Source organism: Meles meles, chromosome 4 (assembly GCF_922984935.1).
Source record: "Meles meles chromosome 4, mMelMel3.1 paternal haplotype, whole genome shotgun sequence".
In the NCBI taxonomy this organism is placed as follows: domain Eukaryota; kingdom Metazoa; phylum Chordata; class Mammalia; order Carnivora; family Mustelidae; genus Meles; species Meles meles.
The window spans coordinates 42,898,086-42,910,910 of NC_060069.1; the positions used below are offsets into that span (position 1 = coordinate 42,898,086).

General features: G+C 39.0%; 1 protein-coding gene across 2 annotated transcripts in view; it reads right to left on the bottom strand.

The window, feature by feature from the left end:
- The window catches only part of OSBPL11 (oxysterol binding protein like 11), a 100,387-nt gene that overhangs the window by 86,361 nt on the left and 1,201 nt on the right, over positions 1-12,825 (bottom strand). The window lies entirely within an intron of this gene.

Genomic DNA, 12,825 nt, shown 5'->3' on the forward strand with positions numbered 1-12,825 from the left:
ACATTTTTGTCTGTAATTCAAGAAATGAGTATAAAGAAATGTTTTCTTCCTTTGGACTGATTCTTTCTAAGTTGAAAGTAAAAAGAAAAACAGAAAAGCATTTTTCTTCCTTCATATTTGAATAAACAACAAAAAAAAGGTGACAACCACACAAGATACAACAATCAATATTTGCTTTCCTTCATTTATTAATGGACTAAAAAGAGTTAATTCTTCTTTGGAAAATTTCATATTTACAATCTAAGTAACAACAAATTTAAACACTCAAGTTCCACCCTCAAAGTACCTATAAATATTATTTTTTAAAAATGCAGAAAATAAAAAGGCTCATTCTTTTATTTAAATAAAAGAAAAATCTCAATTTTTTTTTTAAAGATTTTATTTATTTATTTGACAGAGAGAGATCATAAGTAGGCAGAGAGGCAGGCAGAGAGAGTGAGAGGGAAGCAGGCTCCCTGCCGAGCAGAGAACCCGATGTGGGACTTGATCCCAGGACCCTGAGATCATGACCTGAGCCGAAGGCAGCGGTTTAAACCACTGAGCCACCCAGGTGCCCCTCAATTTTTTTTTAAAGATTTTATTTATTTATTTGACAGAGAGATCACAAGTAGGCAGAGAGGCCAGTGGGCGCGGGGGAAGCAAACTCCCTACCAAGCAAGGAGTCTGATACAGGACTTGATCCCAGGACCCTAGGATCATGACCTGAGCCGAATGCAGTGGCTTAACCGACTGAGCCACCCAGGCACCCCAGTCTCTTGATCTTTTAAGTAACAGTTTGGTAGCAATACACACACATACACACAAACACACACACACACCCCTTCAAACTCCCTATCGCTAGGAAACAGATCACCTCCTAATTATAAATATCTATATAATCAAATGATTCCACAACTTGTATAGCTACAAACTTCTGTAAAAGTTTTTAAATATTACTTTAAAATATACATTGTATATTCTAAGATGAAATCATATCTTTCTGGGACACCTGGGTGGCTCAGTTAAGAATGGCCTTTGGCTCAGATCATGATCCAGGGTCCTGTTCGGTGGGAAGCCTGCTTTTCCTCTGCATGCCACTCCCCTGTGTGCTCCCGACCCCCGATAAATAAATAAATAAAAAGTTAAAAAAAAAAAAAAAGCATATCTCTGAATTACCAAGAATCTAACAGTAACAAAAAAAATGTAAGGGACGCCTGGGTGGTTTAGTTGGTTAAGCCGTTGCCTTCGGCTCAGGTCATGATCCCAGGGTCCTGGGATCAAGTCCCACATCAGGTTCCTTGCTTGGCAGGGAGCCTGCTTCTCTCTCTGCCTCTGCCTGCTACTCTGCCTGCTTCTATGTGCGCGCTCTCTCCCTCTGACAAATAAATAAAATTTTTAAAAAATTTAAGACATCAGTATTACATTTATACAGAATATTCAAAATTAGTTATTTTAAAAATACCATGATGGCAAAACGGGATAAAATCCCATTCAAAACTGTAGCTAAAACCTCACTCACAAGATAGAAGCACATTAAAACTACACTGAAACACCATTTTTCAACATAACAAACTTTTACATTCTCTCCATTCTAATTAATATGTTACCCTGACAAAGCTAATGGAAGGTAAGCACTCAGACATTAGCACTGTACACCTCAATGAAGAGAATCTGACAATAACTATCAAAAACAAACTAACTCAATAATACCACCACTGGGTATTTTTCTCACAAATAAATTTATATGCTTACAAGATAACATGTGTACAAGTCTGGGGCCCTCTATGAGGGAATTAGTGCCCCTTTCTCTCGTATCCTCCCTCCCTCTCAAATCTGTGTTAAGCCAGCCAGTGCAAAGTATTCTGTTATGGCAAACTGAACTAATACATACAATAAAATACCTCCGTGGTGAAACTAAAAGCGCGGCAAACATATATTTGCTTAATTCTTTAAAAAAAAAAAAATCTCTGGAGGGGTACCTGGATGGTGCAGTCAGTTAAACATCCAACTCTTGGTTTCAGCTTAGGTCATTATCTTGGGGTCATGAAGACTGAGCCCAGCCTGGAGTCTGCTTAAGACTCTCTCTCCTTCTGACCCTCCCCCCAATTCTCTCCCTCTCCCTCCTTGCCTCAAATAAATAAATAAATCTTTAAAAAAAAAACCACTCCGGAAGCATACGCAAGAAGCCATTTTTAGGTAGGAGGAGACCTGAACGAGTAGAGGATGGGAAAAGATTTTTCACCTTCTAAATATTTTTTTAATAAACTGAACACACTACCTATTCCAACGCAATATTAAAATATGCTTTTCATTTATGGTATAAACATGTGAAACATCATCGAAATGATAAAGAAGTTTTCTTTGTAGAAATGACAGTACAGGGGTGCCTGGGTGGCTCAGTGGGTTAAAGCCTCTGCCTTCGGCTCAGGTCATGATCCCAGGGTCCTGGAATCGAGCCCCACATCAGGCTCTCTGCTTAGCAGGGAGCCTGCTTCTCCCTCTCTCTCTGCCTGCCTCTCTGCTTGCTTGTGATCTCTGCCTGTCGAATAAATAAATAAAAAAAAATCTTAGGGCGCCTGGGTGGCTCAGTGGGTTGGGCCGCAGCCTTCGGCTCGGGTCATGGTCTCGGGGTCCTGGGATCGAGTCCCGCGTCAGGCTTTCTGCTCGGTGGGGAGCCTGCTTCCTTTTCTCTCTCTCTGCCTGCCTCTCTTTCTACTTGTGATCTCTCTGTGTCAAATAAATAAATAAAATCTTTAAAAAAAAAAAATCTTAAAAAAAATGTTTAGAGATGACAGTACAGGCTCAGGCACCACTTTAAAAAGGCCTCTATCGAGGATAAGAAAGCTGTTTTAGAAGCAACTACTGGTTTCATCTCACCATTTATACCATTCTCATTTGCTTCCTCCCACCTTCTCCCTCTCCCCCTGTCTCTGTCTCTTTGCTCTGTCTGTCCTTTTCTCTTTCCCTTTTTCCCCTCTTTATTTTCATTCTCTCCCCCTACCATCCTTGACTAAGTTTTCCAGCTGCAGCCAGCAGCAACCACAGACTTCAGTTTCTCCCCTCCAGGGCCCTTCCAACCAACCTCAAGATCAGCAACAGAAGTAAATGGCAAAGGCAGCCAAAACTCAAATACAGGGAGACTCTTGAGTGGGAAATCATACTTAGTTACAAGACCTAATAAACCCAAAAGAGAATCATGTCTTTTACCACCAAACTAAGTTGTTCTAAAACCCAGATGGTAATGCCTAAAGAGTAATTATTAAATCAGACAATTTGGTTTTAACTTAAACCTGGGTTTAACTTAAACCTGGACACAACCATTTTATTAAGCAAAATCAGTACAAGGGAAGATTCTCCGCTAGGGAAGATGTTCCCTCAAACAAAGGAAACCAAGATCTTCCCTCTCTGCAAGGTAGTATAATTTACACCAAGAATATTCTCCACTGGGACACCTGGGTGGCTCAGTGGGTTAAAGTCTCTGCCTTCGGCTCAGGTCATGATCTCAGGGTCCTGGGATCGAGCCCTGCATCGGCTCTCTGCTCCGCAGGGAGCCTGCTTCCTCCTCTCTCTCTGCCTGCCTCTCTGCCTAGTTGTAACTTCTCTGTCAAATAAATAAAATATATTTTAGTATATGTGCTGCCAAAGCGAGCACTGTCAAATAAATAAAATAAAATAAAAGAAGAATATTCTCTACTATTCTCAAAAGCAAAAACAGAAGAGTTTAAAAAGACATAATTTCCCACAAATCTATTTGATGGACATTTCTTCTGGAACCTAAATTATGCAATTTATTTGAAAAGGATTAAAAAGACAAATTTGCATGTTCTAACATTAACCTGTTTGTATAGTTTTGATACACTATAACTTCTGTGTAACAAATGGACTGTATTTAGATCTACAGAGCAAAAATATACAACACTAAGAAATTAGAGTATCCCACTATGAGCCAAACCTTTTTCCTCAAGGTTTGGTAGAGTTCTCACTAGATTTTTGGAACAATATTTTATACATGCCTCTAAGTTGCCTTTCCCTTATTTTTACTAGCATTGATAGCCAATTTCAGGGGCGCTTGGGTGGCTCAGTGGGTTAAGCCCCTGCCTTCAGCTCAGGTCATGATCTGAGGGTCCTGGGATCGAGCCCCGCATCAGGTTCTCTGTTTGGCAGGGAGCCTGCTTCCTCCTCTTTCTCTGCCTGCCTCTCTGCCTACTTGTGATCTCTGTCTGTCAAATAAATAAATTAATTAATTTAAAAAAAAAAGAAGAAGAAAACAAAAACTAGGGTACAGAAATATACATTCAACTTTCCTTTAACCCCTATAGAGAAAAAAGGCAAATATTCACAACTTCTTCAAATCAAACTCAAAAGAAGTGGTCAAGCCTTGAAGACAGTAAATGTTAGGTTACATCTAGGCAGATCACCTTTCCCCATTTGCAAACAGGTATTCTTCCTTGTAACAGATATTCATAGTGGTAGACACCAGGTCTGACCAAAAAGTATTTCTAAACTATACATTTGTAGATTTCTATCCACTTACTGAAACCCGTAATTATTTGGTAATGAGGAAAGTAGATCTGCCTGTTTGTTAATGGTGCTTAGCCAGCATGGAACCCAAAATAAGAAAGGTAGGCCTATTATATACCCCAATGTGCTTTTCAGTTCCTCCTCTGGGTAGTTCTCTTCTGTCCATTTCAATAAAGAAGTGGCATATTTGCAGATTTGTAAATTTTTCTAAAAGCTGACATGAAGAATATGAAAACAATGGAAATAAGCACATTTTATACACATTAAACATTTATTATGAAAAAAAGAAGGAAAAATCCAAAATTAAGAAATCTATTTTCCTTTTAAATGGTGAGCAAGGACCACAACATACAAATATAAATTATTTTGGAAAGAACATTTAAGGCTAATCTTATAAATTTACTTCTCAGCTTTGGTTTTTAAAAGGGTCATCATGATATATTTTGCAAATGCAGCTGAGGCTCTTCTTTTTTTTTTTTTTTTCCTTTTTTTTGTTTTCTTTGGAAGATTTTATTTTTAAGTAATGTCTGTATCAGTATAGGGCTTGAATTCACAACCCCAAGATCAAGAGTGGCATGCTCTACCAAGAGAGCTAGCCAGGCACCTCTCTTCTCTTTATGATTCCTGTTCAGATTCCTCTCCAAATAAGCCTTGGGAGTCCTTACTTTTCACTGTTATGAATGTATACATTAATTTGGAATTAATAGGGCTTCACACATGGTAGAGGCTCAAAAATATTTGCTACCTGAGTTAGAACACTAGTAAATGATGAAACCACCATTTCTAAACAATTTATCAGTAATTCTTCATTCCCTGGGGACACCAGCGTGGCTCAGTCAGTTAAGCACCTGACTCTTGATTTCAGCTCAGGTCATGGGTCTCAGGGTCATCGGCTCAGCACAGAGTTGTTTGAGATTCTCTCTGCTCCTCCCCCACTTGCGCACACATGCTCTCAAGCTCTTTCTCTCTCAATAAAAATCTTTTAAAGATAATAATTATTAATGGAACACCTGGGTTAAATGTCTGCCTTTAGCTCAGGTCATGATCCAGGGTCCTGGGTCTGAGCCTACAATCGGACTCTCTGTTAGCAGGAAGTCTGCTTTTCCCACCTCCTTTGTCCCCCACAGCTCCTGCCTTTAGGTATCCCTAAAGTACACAAATTTTTATTTTTTAAAGATTTTATTTATTGGGCGCCTGGGTGGCTCAGTGGTTTGAGCCGCTGCCTTCGGCTCGGGTCGTGATCTCAGGGTCCTGGGATCGAGTCCCGCATCGGGCTCTCTGCTCCACGGGGAGCCTGCTTCCCTCTCATTCTCTCTCTGCCTGCCTCTCTGCCTACTTGTGATCTCTCTCTGTCAAATAAATAAATAAAATCTTTAAAAAAAAAAAGATTTTATTTATTTATTTGACAGAGATCACAAGTAGGCAGAGAGGCAGGCAGAGAGAGGAGGGGAGAAGCAGACTCCCCGCTGAGCAGAGAGCCCGATGCGGGGCTCGATCCCAGGACCCTGAGATCATGACCTGAGCTGAAGGCAGAGGCTTTAACCCACTGAGCCACCCAGGTGCCCCAAACAGTTTCCTTCTTTAACAGTTTCCTTCTTTTCCAGCCTACTGACACCTTTCCTGTATTATCTCATGTCTAGATCATTGCAACAGATCTCATAGTAGCTCCTCTTATTCCTAGACAATCAGTTCCAGTCCCAAACCCTCAGCTTTAGAAACAAATGTCCAACTACCTACTTGTTAAATCTATCTCAACAGAAGATGACCATCTAGAGTCTATTTATACTAACATCTGTAATAGGCACCTTCTTAGCCGGATCCTAGCAATCCCCACCCCGCCGGTTTTCACACCCATGTGTGGGCTGACCTTTACCACTTACTTTTTTTTTTTTTTTTTAAAGATTTTATTTCCTTGAGAGAGAGAATGAGGACGAGTGAGCATGACAGAGGGGAAGATCAGAGGGAGAATCAGACCACCAACCCCCAGCTGAGCAGGGAGCCCGATGCAGGCGGGATTTGATCCCAGGACTCAAGGGTCATGACCTGAGCTGAAGGCAGTCACTCAACCAACTGAGCCACCTAATGAACATGGAGAAGTGACAGGACTTTAGTTCCATGGTTAAGTTACAAAAGACTGACTTCCACTTGACAACCTTCTCTTGCTTTCTCACTTCCTCTCTCTGGTGAAACATGCTGCCAAGTAGTAAGATGCTCTGTGGAGAGGCCCATGCAGCCAGGAACAGAGGTGGCTGGCGGTCAGTTTATGAGGAACTGAGGTCTTTGGCCAACAGGTCAAAGGAACTGCACTGTGCCAAGAGCCACGAGATAAGCCAGGAAGCGAATTCCTCCCAGTTGAGCCTCAAGATGACTGTAGCCTTCTGAAAGACCCAGAACAAGTGGACCCACCTAAGCTTCACAACATTGTGGGATTTAAAAATGTTGCTGTTTTGGGCGCCTGGGTGGCTCAGTGGGTTAAGCTGCTGCCTTCGGCTCAGGTCATGATCTCAGGGTCCTGGGATCGAGTCCCGCATCGGGCTCTCTGCTCAGCAGGGGGCCTGCTTCCCTCTCTCTCTCTGCCTGCCTCTCTGCCTACTTGTGATCTTTCTCTGTCAACTAAATAAATAAAATCTTTAAAAAAAAAATAAAAAAATAAAAAAAAATAAAATAAAAATGTTGCTGTTTCAACACACTAAATTTTGGGGTAATCTCTAACACAAAAGTAGGTAATACACTACCTCACATATTTCAAAATAAATATATAGTTACCAAATCATTTTAAAACCACACAAAAAATAAGTATTTATAAAATATAACTTTCAAAATATAACTGAGCACTTGGGTGGCTCAGTGGGTTAAAGCCTCTGCCTTTGGCTCAGGTCATGATCCCAGGGTCCTTGGATCGAGCCCCACATCGGGCTCTCTGCCTGGCGGGGAGCCTGCTTCCCCCTCTGCCTGCCTCTTTGCCTACTTGTGATCTCTGTCTGTCAAATAAATAAATAATCTTAAAACAACAACCACCAACACCAACACCACCTTTCAGGCGCCTTGGTGGCTCAGTCCTTAGTTAAACATCTGCCTTTGGCTCGGGCCAGGATCCCAGGGTCCTGAAATCAAGCCCTGCATTGGGTTCCCCTGCTCGTCTGGGAGTCTGCTTCTCCCTCTCTACCCTTCTCCACACTAGCTTATGAGCACACATGCATGCGTGCTCATTCTCTCAAATAAACAAATAAAATCTTTAAAAAAAAAAAAAAAACAACAAAAACTTTCTATGGGCTCAGTTGGTAGAACATGCAACCCTTGATCTCAGGGTTGTGAGTACAAGCCCTACACTGGGCATGGAAAGTACTTAAAAAATTAAAAAATAAAAAACTTTCTATAAGTCGAAGTGAAAGGAAAAAAGGTAGAAGTGATAAAAGTTTTCTATATGCCTGAAAACATGTAAAAATTAAAACACAGCTAGGAAAATCTTTGTACCAAGTTTAGCAAGTAATTTATACAAGATTGAATATGTTGTATATGTTTATTATATAAAGAACTAACATAAATTTCTCTGGAACTACAGTGAAGAAATCAGTAAAAGATATTGACTCCAGGGAGGGAAACTGGGCAGAGAGGACAAGTATGCAAGGTAAGCATTTCACTGTATGTACTTCTTTTATCTGTTTAAAAAAAAGAAAAAGGCAACAAAATATCTTTAAAGTACTATTGGTATTAAAAATTAAAAATATTGACATGTAATATTTTAAAATATACTTCAAGTATATTAACAAGAAAAATACTGAGAAAAAAACAGAAAAATGAATAAAACATATAAGCAGACACTTCACAAAAGAAAAAAACATAATTGATCATGGGCACCTGGGTGGCTTAGTCGGTTAAGTGTCCGCCTTCGGCTCGGGTCTTGATTCTAGGGTCCTGGGATTGAGCCCACGTCGAGCTCCCTGCTCTGCTCACCAGAGAGCTTGCTTCTCCCTCTCCCTATGCCTGCCACTCTGCCTACTTGTACTCTTTCCCTATCTCTCTGTCAAATAAATAAGTAAAATCTTTAAAATATATGTGTGTATGTGTGTGTGTGTGTGTGTGTGTGTATAGTTAATCGTTAAAAAAGTAACTCAAAATGGATCAGAGACCTAAATGTAAGTGTTAATATAAACTCTTAGACAAAAACATATGCATTAACCCTTGCAGTCCCGGACTTAGCAACGGTTCTTAGATGTGACACAAAGTATAAGCAAAAAAATTTTAAAAAATGATTGGGCTTCATGAATAGTAGAAGATTTTTTGTGCTGTAAACAATATCATCAAAAAAGTGAAAAAGTATTCCACAGAATAGGAGAAAATACTTGCAAATCATATATCTGACAAGGAAATGTATCCAGAATACATAAAAAACTCTTAACAACTCAATAATAAAAAGATAAATAATCCAACTTAAAAATGGGCAAAGGATCTGAATAGGCATTTCTCCAAAGAAGATATACAAATGACCTATAAGTACATGAGAGATACTCAATGTTTTTAAACATCAGGAAAATGTAATTCAAAGCCACAATGAGAGACCATTTCACAATGGATGTGAAGAAATTAAAACCCTAATACACTGCTGACAAGAATGTAAAATGGTGCAGCCACTTTAGAAAATAGTCTGGCAGTTCCTCAAAAAGTTAAACATTAAGTTACCATACAAACCAGCAATTCCATCCTAGATATACACCAAAGAGAAATGAAAACACCTGTCCACACAAAACCTGAACACAAATGTTCAAAGTAGCATTATTCATAATAGCCACAAAATGGAAACAACTCAAATGTCCATCAACTGATAAATGATAAGCAAAATGTGGTATATTCATATAATGTAATATTATCCAACCATGAAAAAGAATGAAGTAATGATACACGTTACAGCATTTATAAACCCTGACAACATTACACTAATTAACTGTAGCAAAGCCAAAGCCCAGGGTCTGAATCATAGGGTCTTTACTGAATTTCAACTACTCAGTAAGACATAACCAAAAATCTCCATTTTTAAAATGGGATAGTAGCAAATTACAGGTAGACAGTTGAATATATTGGCTCCCAAGTTCCAGAAATAGCTGAGGCCATAGAAGAGAACAAAGTAACAAACAGAAAAGACACAGCTTAAGAAGATGATGGAATATCACACCAGCCTTTTAAGGAAAAGAGCTAAACAAAGATAACTGAGAAAAGGAGAAACCAAAAGAAAGTATCAAGTCAAGAAAAGAGAGGCACTGGACTGGCTTAATCAATGGAGCATGCAACTCTTGATTTCAGGGGTGTTGAGTTCTAGCTCAATGTTGGGTATAGAGATTGCTTAAAAATAAAATCTTAAAAAAACAAAAAACAAAAAACCACCACCAAGAAAAGAGCTGTAACAAATACACTTACAAAGAAATAAATGGGAATATGAATCTAAAAAACTCATCATTTTCAGTCATACCCTTGGTGAAGATAGAGCCAACTGTTGAGTCAAGGGATAAATGAGGATTAAGGAAAAGGAGGCAGAGTGTAAATGACTTTCAAGAGGAAAGGATTAGGCTGGATTTTATTATTGTTGTTGTTTATAAAGTCTAGAGACCCAGTCTCAGGGGAAGAAGCCAGGAAAGAGAGTAACACAAGACAATAGAGAAACTGCTTGATCAATGTCCTAGAGGACAAAGGGACAAATTAGATTGGGGGGTAGGTTGAAGGATTAGCCTTGGACAAGCCTCATTAAAAAAAAAATGTATGTAAATGCAGAAAAGCATTTTTATCTGCACCCGTGGGGAGGAGTTCCTTCTTAAACACAGAGTGTTTTCCTGGATGACTTAGGTCATTGTGACTGATTATTGTGCTAGGAAGTAATATAGCTGAGTCTGCATGTTAATTTTTCAAATCTTCTTGGACTGTCCTACATAGTCAGTTGCCATTTTTGCTGGTACATTTCCCGTGATAATCTTTTTCACTTGTGCTTCCAACAGATTCTAGTTTGAAAATTATGTAACCATTAAATAATATTCTAAATAAGGGATATTACGATTCTGAATCAAAGTACACCAGTACTTTGTGTATGGTTTTATGACAACTTTCTCCAGGACTAAGAAACCTGTTTCACTTCTCAATTCAATCAAGACTGGATTTCAAAAAGCTAAGGATAACAGAAGACTGACTCCTGATTTGGAATATTACTTTATTTTGCTTCCTTAAGTCATATTCAAAAATCCCTACCAAGTAACTGATAATTTTATACGGTTAGTCTTAAGCCACCAAAAAAAAAAAAAAAAGGTCATGCTGATTACAAAAAGTGCGCCTGAGCATCTCACAATAACTTAATATACTTTCTTGCCCTATAGTCACTTATCAATAAAAAGTTATAATTTTCTACACTTCATTTCTGTATGCTAAATAGTCATGCATATTTCACATATATGGATATTATTCATGATAAATGTATACCCTTTACAAAATCTTGGTTTTAATCCCTTTCAAATTTCACACAAATTTCACAACTACAAACAGCACAAGGCTAAAAAGGACTAGAATTAGGTACACAGGCAGTCAATTAACCAAATTCATTCTTTTAGTTTCAATACCATAAAATAGTCTGATTTCATTCACTCTAAAGATTCTGTTGATCTAGCCAATTCTATTTCTGGGTATTTATCTGAAAAAAAAAAAAAGAAAAGAAAAGAAAACATTAACTTGAAAAGATTGTCTGCACCCCCTTGTTCAATGCAGTATTATTTACTATAGTTAAGCCATGGAAGCAACCTAAGTGTCCACAACAGATGAACAAATAAAAGAAAGTGTGGTATATAAAATGGAATATTACTCAGCCACAAAAAAGGGGAAATCCTGCCATTTGCAACAACATGGGTGGACCTTGAGGGCATTATGTTAAATGAATAAGTTAGACAAAGACAACCAAATACTGTATGGTCTCTTATATGTGGAATCTTAAAAAACAAAACAAAATAAAAATGAACTCATAAATAAAAAAAAATGAACTCATATGTAACAGAGACAGATCAGTGGTTGCCAGAGAGGGGGCGTAGAGTGGAGGGTTGGGCTGTGAACTGGGTGAAGGTAATCAAAAAGTACAAGCTTCCAGTTACAAAATAAGTCCTGGGGGGGTAATGCATGGTGACTATAATTAATGATACTATATTTTGGGGTGCCTGGGTGACTCAGCCATTAAGCGTCTGCCTTCGGCTTAGATCACGATCCCAGGGTCCTGGGATAGAACCCCACATGGGGCTCCCTGCTCAGTGGGGAGCCTGCTTCTCCCTCTCCCACTCCCCCTGTTTCTGTTCCCTCTCCGGCTGTGTCTCTGTGAAATAAATAAATAAAATCTTAAAAAAAAAAGACACTACATTATTTATAAGTTGCTTAGAGAGAAATCTTAGAAGTTCTCAACACAATAAAAAAATATTGTAACTACTGGGGTGCCTGGGTGGCTCAGCTCATTCAGTTAGGTGGACTAACTCTTGATTTCGGCTCTGGTTGTGATCTCAGGGTAGTGATACTGAGCCTGGAGTTGAACTCCACACTCAGCAGGGAGTCTATCTGAGATTCTCTCCCTCTCCCTCTGCTCCTCCCTTTGCACGCCCAGTCCTGGTGCACTCTTGCACGGGCACGTGTGCTCTCTCACGCTTGCTCTCTTTCTAAAATAAGTAACTAAATCCTTAAAAAAAATGTTGTATTTATATCTAGTGATGTTCTCTAGATGTACTGGATCATTTCAAAAACACATGCAAATAAGGAATCCTTATCCGTATGTGTGAATATAATTAAGTTACATGTCAAATATATCTCAATTAAAAAGATTCTGGATGGTTATATCCCTCTCTACTTCACATATCAAAAACAAAAACAAAACTACCATTGCTTCTCCAGCACTTTTTTCCTGTTCCTTAAATTTTTTCTTCGTATCAATAAAAATTAACAAATGTAGAATTTCTCAACAAGACAGAGCTTGTAAATGGCCTGACCAACTCAAACTGAAACATCTTCAGGCTCCCTGGTCTGGAGTATCAAAGTCAGGAGCATCCGTACCTCTGCCCCTGTATTCAAATTATTTATGCATAGCTCCCCTTCTAAGTCACAAACTGAGGTGAGAATATTCTTATTAAATGATTCCATTCCATCATTCCATGAATGTTTTGAGCACCTAGCATGTGCGAGCCTTTGGAGAGAGCTGAGTTAAGCAGTTCCAGCTCTCACAATCTAGCAGGAGAGGCAGGCCTGGCAACAAATTGCAACACGGGCAAAAACAGAAGTTGAGTACAGAAAAATTAAATCAGGAGAGGGATTAACTCTAGG